Below are 11,292 nucleotides of genomic sequence, written 5' to 3' on the forward strand. Positions count from 1 at the left end.
AGGATCTACAATTGGCATCTGGTGTTATCTCTCTGCTTCCACTCCAAATAAAGTTACCTGTTGTTACCTGAACGTCAAATACTAAGAATGGGCGGCCTATGAAAGAATTAGTACTTTCATTAAGTATACTAAACCGGCTAATTGGGAATAGACAAACTGTAAAAAGCCCTCTGAGAAAGCCCCTCTCTAACCTTTGTTAGTAAGCTTTTCTGTAGCCTGCCTGTTGATGTATTTTCGGTTTGAACAGTGCACAACATGAAGAGACGGAACACTGGCGGCTTGTCACAATGCCCCCCGATGACATCACAATAGCGCTGCTGCCTAGAAAACAAGCTGCGCAGAAGAAGTTGTTCTTTGGGTGGGAGGGTGGGCTAGTGGAAGGAGGGGGCAATCTCTTTTTTTCCCGGGTGGTAGGGGGATGACAGGAGAAGGGAAGCGGGTGGTGAGAAAGGTACAGAGGGCAGGGTTTGGGGGCTGGGAAGGAAAGGGAAAAGATTAGGGTTTGGGGATGATGAAAGGGCTTTCTACGGGTAAGGATGGCAAAGGGTGGCAGTGACGGAAAGTCAGGCAACCTGTCCTGTCCGTCTTTTTGTATCGTGAATTGGAAAGACTGCAAGGGGGAGGGGAGTTGCTTGCGCCCTAAAGGAGGAGTTATTCAGATTCATTGCAGTGGGCGGCGGCTGCAAAACGCACCATTCTTCTTGTTTTTGCTCTGCAAAGCAGCCTTTTCAAGGGTTGGCTTGGGTGACAAAATGTCTTGTGTAGGCGTGGGTTTGTCTCCCTCTCGCTCTCTCTCCCTAAGATGTGTCCGGCATAGGCCAGGGTGCCACTCGAGGCCCAAACCAATTCTGGTTATCGCTTCTCGGCCTTTTGGCTAAGATCAAGTGTAGTATCTGTTCTTATCAGTTTAATATCTGATACGTCCCCTATCTGGGGACCATATATTAAATGGATTTTTAGAACAGGGAGATGGAAAAAGAGCTTGCTCTGTCCACTCCACGCATTGACCTGGTATTGCAGTACCTCCAGGAACGGTGCACCCCTTCTTAACCCAGTTTCCAAAAGCAGAACTCGATTCACCTGATTCATATTAGCCCGATTAGCGAATTGAAATGAATTTTTATCTAACACACTTTTTACTTGCTTTATTCATCCAAATAGCAAACTCATCACCACTCAACTTCACCAACTTTGCTATGTCCCGTGCAGTATCTTGTTGTCAGTCTAATCTAGATCATGTGTAATTGAATGGAATAGATCCCTTTTGGACAAAGTGGAGTCAGATGCTGCAGTGACCACAGGTGTGAGAGGATCTACAATTGGCATCTGGTGTTATCTCTCTGCTTCCACTCCAAATAAAGTTACCTGTTGTTACCTGAACGTCAAATACTAAGAATGGGCGGCCTATGAAAGAATTAGTACTTTCATTAAGTATACTAAACCGGCTAATTGGGAATAGACAAACTGTAAAAAGCCCTCTGAGAAAGCCCCTCTCTAACCTTTGTTAGTAAGCTTTTCTGTAGCCTGCCTGTTGATGTATTTTCGGTTTGAACAGTGCACAACATGAAGAGACGGAACACTGGCGGCTTGTCACAATGCCCCCCGATGACATCACAATAGCGCTGCTGCCTAGAAAACAAGCTGCGCAGAAGAAGTTGTTCTTTGGGTGGGAGGGTGGGCTAGTGGAAGGAGGGGGCAATCTCTTTTTTTCCCGGGTGGTAGGGGGATGACAGGAGAAGGGAAGCGGGTGGTGAGAAAGGTACAGAGGGCAGGGTTTGGGGGCTGGGAAGGAAAGGGAAAAGATTAGGGTTTGGGGATGATGAAAGGGCTTTCTACGGGTAAGGATGGCAAAGGGTGGCAGTGACGGAAAGTCAGGCAACCTGTCCTGTCCGTCTTTTTGTATCGTGAATTGGAAAGACTGCAAGGGGAAGGGGAGTTGCTTGCGCCCTAAAGGAGGAGTTATTCAGATTCATTGCAGTGGGCGGCGGCTGCAAAACGCACCATTCTTCTTGTTTTTGCTCTGCAAAGCAGCCTTTTCAAGGGTTGGCTTGGGTGACAAAATGTCTTGTGTAGGCGTGGGTTTGTCTCCCTCTCGCTCTCTCTCCCTAAGATGTGTCCGGCATAGGCCAGGGTGCCACTCGAGGCCCAAACCAATTCTGGTTATCGCTTCTTGGCCTTTTGGCTAAGATCAAGTGTAGTATCTGTGAGGCTCGGCAGATGCAATGCACACTGGAAGGTTGCGCTTGCTAGTACTCTGGATGTATAGTATATTCATCTAGAGGAAAACATGGCCCTACCAGGATCGAGGCTATTAGACTGAGTAAGTGTGGGGGCTATGGTGCAAGGTGCCCCAGGACTGACGACCCTGGAGTGAGTCTGAGCTTGCTGGCTTGGGACCCCGGCGAGCCTTGGGCTCTGTAGCACACCGTACCTTGCCCTTTCATACTTTCTGAGCATATTGCTCTATCCCGGCCTTCTGGCTAGGAAGGGAAATTTTTATAATCATGGTCGGAGGTCCGTTCAGCTTTGGGCTGAGAAACCAACACCCGGTTGGAGGTCCGGGTCAGCTTCGGCTGAGAAACCAACACCCGGTTGGAGGTCCGGGTCAGCTTCGGCTGAGAAACCAACACCCGGTTGGAGGTCCGGTTAGCCTTGGGCTGAGAAACCAACACCGGTTGACGGTCCGGGCAGTTTCGGCTGCGAAACCAACAACTAGTAGCTCTCTACTCCACTTGGGTAAGATGCCTGGGTGGACGCTGGGAGCAACGACAAGGCTCAACCAGGCTTCGGCTTGGGGGAGCACCGAAGATCCCTGACCCTTGCTGTGGCCTTCTGGCTCGGAGGGACGGGGTTGATTTTTGGGGACCCTCTCCTCACGGAGGGGTCCACACGAATCCTAGCCTTTGCACTGTTTTTGGTGTGACTTCGGTCATGCATTTTTTGCGGTGCTTTGGAAAGCTTCATTAAATCAAAAAATCTGTTCTTATCAGTTTAATATCTGATACGTCCCCTATCTGGGGACCATATATTAAATGGATTTTTAGAACAGGGAGATGGAAAAAGAGCTTGCTCTGTCCACTCCACGCATTGACCTGGTATTGCAGTACCTCCAGGAACGGTGCACCCCTTCTTAACCCAGTTTCCAAAAGCAGAACTCGATTCACCTGATTCATATTAGCCCGATTAGCGAATTGAAATGAATTTTTATCTAACACACTTTTTACTTGCTTTATTCATCCAAATAGCAAACTCATCACCACTCAACTTCACCAACTCTGCTATGTCCCGTGCAGTATCTTGTTGTCAGTCTAATCTAGATCATGTGTAATTGAATGGAATAGATCCCTTTTGGACAAAGTGGAGTCAGATGCTGCAGTGACCACAGGTGTGAGAGGATCTACAATTGGCATCTGGTGTTATCTCTCTGCTTCCACTCCAAATAAAGTTACCTGTTGTTACCTGAACGTCAAATACTAAGAATGGGCGGCCTATGAAAGAATTAGTACTTTCATTAAGTATACTAAACCGGCTAATTGGGAATAGACAAACTGTAAAAAGCCCTCTGAGAAAGCCCCTCTCTAACCTTTGTTAGTAAGCTTTTCTGTAGCCTGCCTGTTGATGTATTTTCGGTTTGAACAGTGCACAACATGAAGAGACGGAACACTGGCGGCTTGTCACAATGCCCCCCGATGACATCACAATAGCGCTGCTGCCTAGAAAACAAGCTGCGCAGAAGAAGTTGTTCTTTGGGTGGGAGGGTGGGCTAGTGGAAGGAGGGGGCAATCTCTTTTTTTCCCGGGTGGTAGGGGGATGACAGGAGAAGGGAAGCGGGTGGTGAGAAAGGTACAGAGGGCAGGGTTTGGGGGCTGGGAAGGAAAGGGAAAAGATTAGGGTTTGGGGATGATGAAAGGGCTTTCTACGGGTAAGGATGGCAAAGGGTGGCAGTGACGGAAAGTCAGGCAACCTGTCCTGTCCGTCTTTTTGTATCGTGAATTGGAAAGACTGCAAGGGGGAGGGGAGTTGCTTGCGCCCTAAAGGAGGAGTTATTCAGATTCATTGCAGTGGGCGGCGGCTGCAAAACGCACCATTCTTCTTGTTTTTGCTCTGCAAAGCAGCCTTTTCAAGGGTTGGCTTGGGTGACAAAATGTCTTGTGTAGGCGTGGGTTTGTCTCCCTCTCGCTCTCTCTCCCTAAGATGTGTCCGGCATAGGCCAGGGTGCCACTCGAGGCCCAAACCAATTCTGGTTATCGCTTCTCGGCCTTTTGGCTAAGATCAAGTGTAGTATCTGTTCTTATCAGTTTAATATCTGATACGTCCCCTATCTGGGGACCATATATTAAATGGATTTTTAGAACAGGGAGATGGAAAAAGAGCTTGCTCTGTCCACTCCACGCATTGACCTGGTATTGCAGTACCTCCAGGAACGGTGCACCCCTTCTTAACCCAGTTTCCAAAAGCAGAACTCGATTCACCTGATTCATATTAGCCCGATTAGCGAATTGAAATGAATTTTTATCTAACACACTTTTTACTTGCTTTATTCATCCAAATAGCAAACTCATCACCACTCAACTTCACCAACTCTGCTATGTCCCGTGCAGTATCTTGTTGTCAGTCTAATCTAGATCATGTGTAATTGAATGGAATAGATCCCTTTTGGACAAAGTGGAGTCAGATGCTGCAGTGACCACAGGTGTGAGAGGATCTACAATTGGCATCTGGTGTTATCTCTCTGCTTCCACTCCAAATAAAGTTACCTGTTGTTACCTGAACGTCAAATACTAAGAATGGGCGGCCTATGAAAGAATTAGTACTTTCATTAAGTATACTAAACCGGCTAATTGGGAATAGACAAACTGTAAAAAGCCCTCTGAGAAAGCCCCTCTCTAACCTTTGTTAGTAAGCTTTTCTGTAGCCTGCCTGTTGATGTATTTTCGGTTTGAACAGTGCACAACATGAAGAGACGGAACACTGGCGGCTTGTCACAATGCCCCCCGATGACATCACAATAGCGCTGCTGCCTAGAAAACAAGCTGCGCAGAAGAAGTTGTTCTTTGGGTGGGAGGGTGGGCTAGTGGAAGGAGGGGGCAATCTCTTTTTTTCCCGGGTGGTAGGGGGATGACAGGAGAAGGGAAGCGGGTGGTGAGAAAGGTACAGAGGGCAGGGTTTGGGGGCTGGGAAGGAAAGGGAAAAGATTAGGGTTTGGGGATGATGAAAGGGCTTTCTACGGGTAAGGATGGCAAAGGGTGGCAGTGACGGAAAGTCAGGCAACCTGTCCTGTCCGTCTTTTTGTATCGTGAATTGGAAAGACTGCAAGGGGGAGGGGAGTTGCTTGCGCCCTAAAGGAGGAGTTATTCAGATTCATTGCAGTGGGCGGCGGCTGCAAAACGCACCATTCTTCTTGTTTTTGCTCTGCAAAGCAGCCTTTTCAAGGGTTGGCTTGGGTGACAAAATGTCTTGTGTAGGCGTGGGTTTGTCTCCCTCTCGCTCTCTCTCCCTAAGATGTGTCCGGCATAGGCCAGGGTGCCACTCGAGGCCCAAACCAATTCTGGTTATCGCTTCTCGGCCTTTTGGCTAAGATCAAGTGTAGTATCTGTTCTTATCAGTTTAATATCTGATACGTCCCCTATCTGGGGACCATATATTAAATGGATTTTTAGAACAGGGAGATGGAAAAAGAGCTTGCTCTGTCCACTCCACGCATTGACCTGGTATTGCAGTACCTCCAGGAACGGTGCACCCCTTCTTAACCCAGTTTCCAAAAGCAGAACTCGATTCACCTGATTCATATTAGCCCGATTAGCGAATTGAAATGAATTTTTATCTAACACACTTTTTACTTGCTTTATTCATCCAAATAGCAAACTCATCACCACTCAACTTCACCAACTCTGCTATGTCCCGTGCAGTATCTTGTTGTCAGTCTAATCTAGATCATGTGTAATTGAATGGAATAGATCCCTTTTGGACAAAGTGGAGTCAGATGCTGCAGTGACCACAGGTGTGAGAGGATCTACAATTGGCATCTGGTGTTATCTCTCTGCTTCCACTCCAAATAAAGTTACCTGTTGTTACCTGAACGTCAAATACTAAGAATGGGCGGCCTATGAAAGAATTAGTACTTTCATTAAGTATACTAAACCGGCTAATTGGGAATAGACAAACTGTAAAAAGCCCTCTGAGAAAGCCCCTCTCTAACCTTTGTTAGTAAGCTTTTCTGTAGCCTGCCTGTTGATGTATTTTCGGTTTGAACAGTGCACAACATGAAGAGACGGAACACTGGCGGCTTGTCACAATGCCCCCCGATGACATCACAATAGCGCTGCTGCCTAGAAAACAAGCTGCGCAGAAGAAGTTGTTCTTTGGGTGGGAGGGTGGGCTAGTGGAAGGAGGGGGCAATCTCTTTTTTTCCCGGGTGGTAGGGGGATGACAGGAGAAGGGAAGCGGGTGGTGAGAAAGGTACAGAGGGCAGGGTTTGGGGGCTGGGAAGGAAAGGGAAAAGATTAGGGTTTGGGGATGATGAAAGGGCTTTCTACGGGTAAGGATGGCAAAGGGTGGCAGTGACGGAAAGTCAGGCAACCTGTCCTGTCCGTCTTTTTGTATCGTGAATTGGAAAGACTGCAAGGGGGAGGGGAGTTGCTTGCGCCCTAAAGGAGGAGTTATTCAGATTCATTGCAGTGGGCGGCGGCTGCAAAACGCACCATTCTTCTTGTTTTTGCTCTGCAAAGCAGCCTTTTCAAGGGTTGGCTTGGGTGACAAAATGTCTTGTGTAGGCGTGGGTTTGTCTCGCTCTCGCTCTCTCTCCCTAAGATGTGTCCGGCATAGGCCAGGGTGCCACTCGAGGCCCAAACCAATTCTGGTTATCGCTTCTCGGCCTTTTGGCTAAGATCAAGTGTAGTCCCTTCATTGGGTTTGCCTTGGTCTTGGCTGGGAGGGGCCCGGGCTTGCACAGCCGCCGGCCTCGGGGATTGTTGCGCCTTTTGGTGCTTACGTCCCCTTGTGGCTGGTGGTTCCTGGGCTCGGGAGGCGATCACCCAGGCACTGCGCTTTTGTGTGGTGGCCTGCTGGCCTTCGGGGCTACCTTGATTCTGAAAATTGCGGATGAAATCTCATCTGTTCTTATCAGTTTAATATCTGATACGTCCCCTATCTGGGGACCATATATTAAATGGATTTTTAGAACAGGGAGATGGAAAAAGAGCTTGCTCTGTCCACTCCACGCATTGACCTGGTATTGCAGTACCTCCAGGAACGGTGCACCCCTTCTTAACCCAGTTTCCAAAAGCAGAACTCGATTCACCTGATTCATATTAGCCCGATTAGCGAATTGAAATGAATTTTTATCTAACACACTTTTTACTTGCTTTATTCATCCAAATAGCAAACTCATCACCACTCAACTTCACCAACTCTGCTATGTCCCGTGCAGTATCTTGTTGTCAGTCTAATCTAGATCATGTGTAATTGAATGGAATAGATCCCTTTTGGACAAAGTGGAGTCAGATGCTGCAGTGACCACAGGTGTGAGAGGATCTACAATTGGCATCTGGTGTTATCTCTCTGCTTCCACTCCAAATAAAGTTACCTGTTGTTACCTGAACGTCAAATACTAAGAATGGGCGGCCTATGAAAGAATTAGTACTTTCATTAAGTATACTAAACCGGCTAATTGGGAATAGACAAACTGTAAAAAGCCCTCTGAGAAAGCCCCTCTCTAACCTTTGTTAGTAAGCTTTTCTGTAGCCTGCCTGTTGATGTATTTTCGGTTTGAACAGTGCACAACATGAAGAGACGGAACACTGGCGGCTTGTCACAATGCCCCCCGATGACATCACAATAGCGCTGCTGCCTAGAAAACAAGCTGCGCAGAAGAAGTTGTTCTTTGGGTGGGAGGGTGGGCTAGTGGAAGGAGGGGGCAATCTCTTTTTTTCCCGGGTGGTAGGGGGATGACAGGAGAAGGGAAGCGGGTGGTGAGAAAGGTACAGAGGGCAGGGTTTGGGGGCTGGGAAGGAAAGGGAAAAGATTAGGGTTTGGGGATGATGAAAGGGCTTTCTACGGGTAAGGATGGCAAAGGGTGGCAGTGACGGAAAGTCAGGCAACCTGTCCTGTCCGTCTTTTTGTATCGTGAATTGGAAAGACTGCAAGGGGGAGGGGAGTTGCTTGCGCCCTAAAGGAGGAGTTATTCAGATTCATTGCAGTGGGCGGCGGCTGCAAAACGCACCATTCTTCTTGTTTTTGCTCTGCAAAGCAGCCTTTTCAAGGGTTGGCTTGGGTGACAAAATGTCTTGTGTAGGCGTGGGTTTGTCTCCCTCTCGCTCTCTCTCCCTAAGATGTGTCCGGCATAGGCCAGGGTGCCACTCGAGGCCCAAACCAATTCTGGTTATCGCTTCTCGGCCTTTTGGCTAAGATCAAGTGTAGTATCTGTTCTTATCAGTTTAATATCTGATACGTCCCCTATCTGGGGACCATATATTAAATGGATTTTTAGAACAGGGAGATGGAAAAAGAGCTTGCTCTGTCCACTCCACGCATTGACCTGGTATTGCAGTACCTCCAGGAACGGTGCACCCCTTCTTAACCCAGTTTCCAAAAGCAGAACTCGATTCACCTGATTCATATTAGCCCGATTAGCGAATTGAAATGAATTTTTATCTAACACACTTTTTACTTGCTTTATTCATCCAAATAGCAAACTCATCACCACTCAACTTCACCAACTCTGCTATGTCCCGTGCAGTATCTTGTTGTCAGTCTAATCTAGATCATGTGTAATTGAATGGAATAGATCCCTTTTGGACAAAGTGGAGTCAGATGCTGCAGTGACCACAGGTGTGAGAGGATCTACAATTGGCATCTGGTGTTATCTCTCTGCTTCCACTCCAAATAAAGTTACCTGTTGTTACCTGAACGTCAAATACTAAGAATGGGCGGCCTATGAAAGAATTAGTACTTTCATTAAGTATACTAAACCGGCTAATTGGGAATAGACAAACTGTAAAAAGCCCTCTGAGAAAGCCCCTCTCTAACCTTTGTTAGTAAGCTTTTCTGTAGCCTGCCTGTTGATGTATTTTCGGTTTGAACAGTGCACAACATGAAGAGACGGAACACTGGCGGCTTGTCACAATGCCCCCCGATGACATCACAATAGCGCTGCTGCCTAGAAAACAAGCTGCGCAGAAGAAGCTGTTCTTTGGGTGGGAGGGTGGGCTAGTGGAAGGAGGGGGCAATCTCTTTTTTTCCCGGGTGGTAGGGGGATGACAGGAGAAGGGAAGCGGGTGGTGAGAAAGGTACAGAGGGCAGGGTTTGGGGGCTGGGAAGGAAAGGGAAAAGATTAGGGTTTGGGGATGATGAAAGGGCTTTCTACGGGTAAGGATGGCAAAGGGTGGCAGTGACGGAAAGTCAGGCAACCTGTCCTGTCCGTCTTTTTGTATCGTGAATTGGAAAGACTGCAAGGGGGAGGGGAGTTGCTTGCGCCCTAAAGGAGGAGTTATTCAGATTCATTGCAGTGGGCGGCGGCTGCAAAACGCACCATTCTTCTTGTTTTTGCTCTGCAAAGCAGCCTTTTCAAGGGTTGGCTTGGGTGACAAAATGTCTTGTGTAGGCGTGGGTTTGTCTCCCTCTCGCTCTCTCTCCCTAAGATGTGTCCGGCATAGGCCAGGGTGCCACTCGAGGCCCAAACCAATTCTGGTTATCGCTTCTCGGCCTTTTGGCTAAGATCAAGTGTAGTATCTGTTCTTATCAGTTTAATATCTGATACGTCCCCTATCTGGGGACCATATATTAAATGGATTTTTAGAACAGGGAGATGGAAAAAGAGCTTGCTCTGTCCACTCCACGCATTGACCTGGTATTGCAGTACCTCCAGGAACGGTGCACCCCTTCTTAACCCAGTTTCCAAAAGCAGAACTCGATTCACCTGATTCATATTAGCCCGATTAGCGAATTGAAATGAATTTTTATTTAACACACTTTTTACTTGCTTTATTCATCCAAATAGCAAACTCATCACCACTCAACTTCACCAACTCTGCTATGTCCCGTGCAGTATCTTGTTGTCAGTCTAATCTAGATCATGTGTAATTGAATGGAATAGATCCCTTTTGGACAAAGTGGAGTCAGATGCTGCAGTGACCACAGGTGTGAGAGGATCTACAATTGGCATCTGGTGTTATCTCTCTGCTTCCACTCCAAATAAAGTTACCTGTTGTTACCTGAACGTCAAATACTAAGAATGGGCGGCCTATGAAAGAATTAGTACTTTCATTAAGTATACTAAACCGGCTAATTGGGAATAGACAAACTGTAAAAAGCCCTCTGAGAAAGCCCCTCTCTAACCTTTGTTAGTAAGCTTTTCTGTAGCCTGCCTGTTGATGTATTTTCGGTTTGAACAGTGCACAACATGAAGAGACGGAACACTGGCGGCTTGTCACAATGCCCCCCGATGACATCACAATAGCGCTGCTGCCTAGAAAACAAGCTGCGCAGAAGAAGTTGTTCTTTGGGTGGGAGGGTGGGCTAGTGGAAGGAGGGGGCAATCTCTTTTTTTCCCGGGTGGTAGGGGGATGACAGGAGAAGGGAAGCGGGTGGTGAGAAAGGTACAGAGGGCAGGGTTTGGGGGCTGGGAAGGAAAGGGAAAAGATTAGGGTTTGGGGATGATGAAAGGGCTTTCTACGGGTAAGGATGGCAAAGGGTGGCAGTGACGGAAAGTCAGGCAACCTGTCCTGTCCGTCTTTTTGTATCGTGAATTGGAAAGACTGCAAGGGGGAGGGGAGTTGCTTGCGCCCTAAAGGAGGAGTTATTCAGATTCATTGCAGTGGGCGGCGGCTGCAAAACGCACCATTCTTCTTGTTTTTGCTCTGCAAAGCAGCCTTTTCAAGGGTTGGCTTGGGTGACAAAATGTCTTGTGTAGGCGTGGGTTTGTCTCCCTCTCGCTCTCTCTCCCTAAGATGTGTCCGGCATAGGCCAGGGTGCCACTCGAGGCCCAAACCAATTCTGGTTATCGCTTCTCGGCCTTTTGGCTAAGATCAAGTGTAGTATCTGTTCTTATCAGTTTAATATCTGATACGTCCCCTATCTGGGGACCATATATTAAATGGATTTTTAGAACAGGGAGATGGAAAAAGAGCTTGCTCTGTCCACTCCACGCATTGACCTGGTATTGCAGTACCTCCAGGAACGGTGCACCCCTTCTTAACCCAGTTTCCAAAAGCAGAACTCGATTCACCTGATTCATATTAGCCCGATTAGCGAATTGAAATGAATTTTTATCTAACACACTTTTTACTTGCTTTA

At 47.6% G+C, this 11,292-nt stretch overlaps 8 non-coding genes and 1 pseudogene across 8 annotated transcripts; all 9 read left to right on the plus strand.

Annotated features, from left to right (window-relative positions):
• Positions 1-854: 854 nt before the first annotated feature.
• Positions 855-1,045, plus strand: LOC142286714 (U2 spliceosomal RNA). Its single transcript, XR_012747790.1, has one exon. It is a non-coding gene; the product is annotated as a U2 spliceosomal RNA (small nuclear RNA).
• Positions 1,046-2,162: 1,117 nt separating this feature from the next.
• Positions 2,163-2,289, plus strand: LOC142286695 (U2 spliceosomal RNA; annotated as a pseudogene).
• Positions 2,290-2,931: 642 nt separating this feature from the next.
• On the plus strand, positions 2,932-3,129 carry LOC142286683 (U2 spliceosomal RNA). The gene has a single exon (XR_012747765.1). It is a non-coding gene; the product is annotated as a U2 spliceosomal RNA (small nuclear RNA).
• Positions 3,130-4,246: 1,117 nt separating this feature from the next.
• Positions 4,247-4,437, plus strand: LOC142286715 (U2 spliceosomal RNA). Its single transcript, XR_012747791.1, has one exon. It is a non-coding gene; the product is annotated as a U2 spliceosomal RNA (small nuclear RNA).
• A 1,117-nt stretch (positions 4,438-5,554) lies between these two features.
• On the plus strand, positions 5,555-5,745 carry LOC142286717 (U2 spliceosomal RNA). The gene has a single exon (XR_012747793.1). It is a non-coding gene; the product is annotated as a U2 spliceosomal RNA (small nuclear RNA).
• Positions 5,746-7,081: 1,336 nt separating this feature from the next.
• LOC142286688 (U2 spliceosomal RNA) lies at positions 7,082-7,265 on the plus strand. The gene has a single exon (XR_012747769.1). It is a non-coding gene; the product is annotated as a U2 spliceosomal RNA (small nuclear RNA).
• Positions 7,266-8,382: 1,117 nt separating this feature from the next.
• Positions 8,383-8,573, plus strand: LOC142286719 (U2 spliceosomal RNA). The gene has a single exon (XR_012747794.1). It is a non-coding gene; the product is annotated as a U2 spliceosomal RNA (small nuclear RNA).
• A 1,117-nt stretch (positions 8,574-9,690) lies between these two features.
• Positions 9,691-9,881, plus strand: LOC142286720 (U2 spliceosomal RNA). Its single transcript, XR_012747795.1, has one exon. It is a non-coding gene; the product is annotated as a U2 spliceosomal RNA (small nuclear RNA).
• A 1,117-nt stretch (positions 9,882-10,998) lies between these two features.
• Positions 10,999-11,189, plus strand: LOC142286721 (U2 spliceosomal RNA). Its single transcript, XR_012747796.1, has one exon. It is a non-coding gene; the product is annotated as a U2 spliceosomal RNA (small nuclear RNA).
• Positions 11,190-11,292: the final 103 nt, after the last annotated feature.

This window comes from Anomaloglossus baeobatrachus, unplaced genomic scaffold (genome assembly GCF_048569485.1).
Source record: "Anomaloglossus baeobatrachus isolate aAnoBae1 unplaced genomic scaffold, aAnoBae1.hap1 Scaffold_694, whole genome shotgun sequence".
In the NCBI taxonomy this organism is placed as follows: Eukaryota; Metazoa; Chordata; class Amphibia; order Anura; family Aromobatidae; genus Anomaloglossus; species Anomaloglossus baeobatrachus.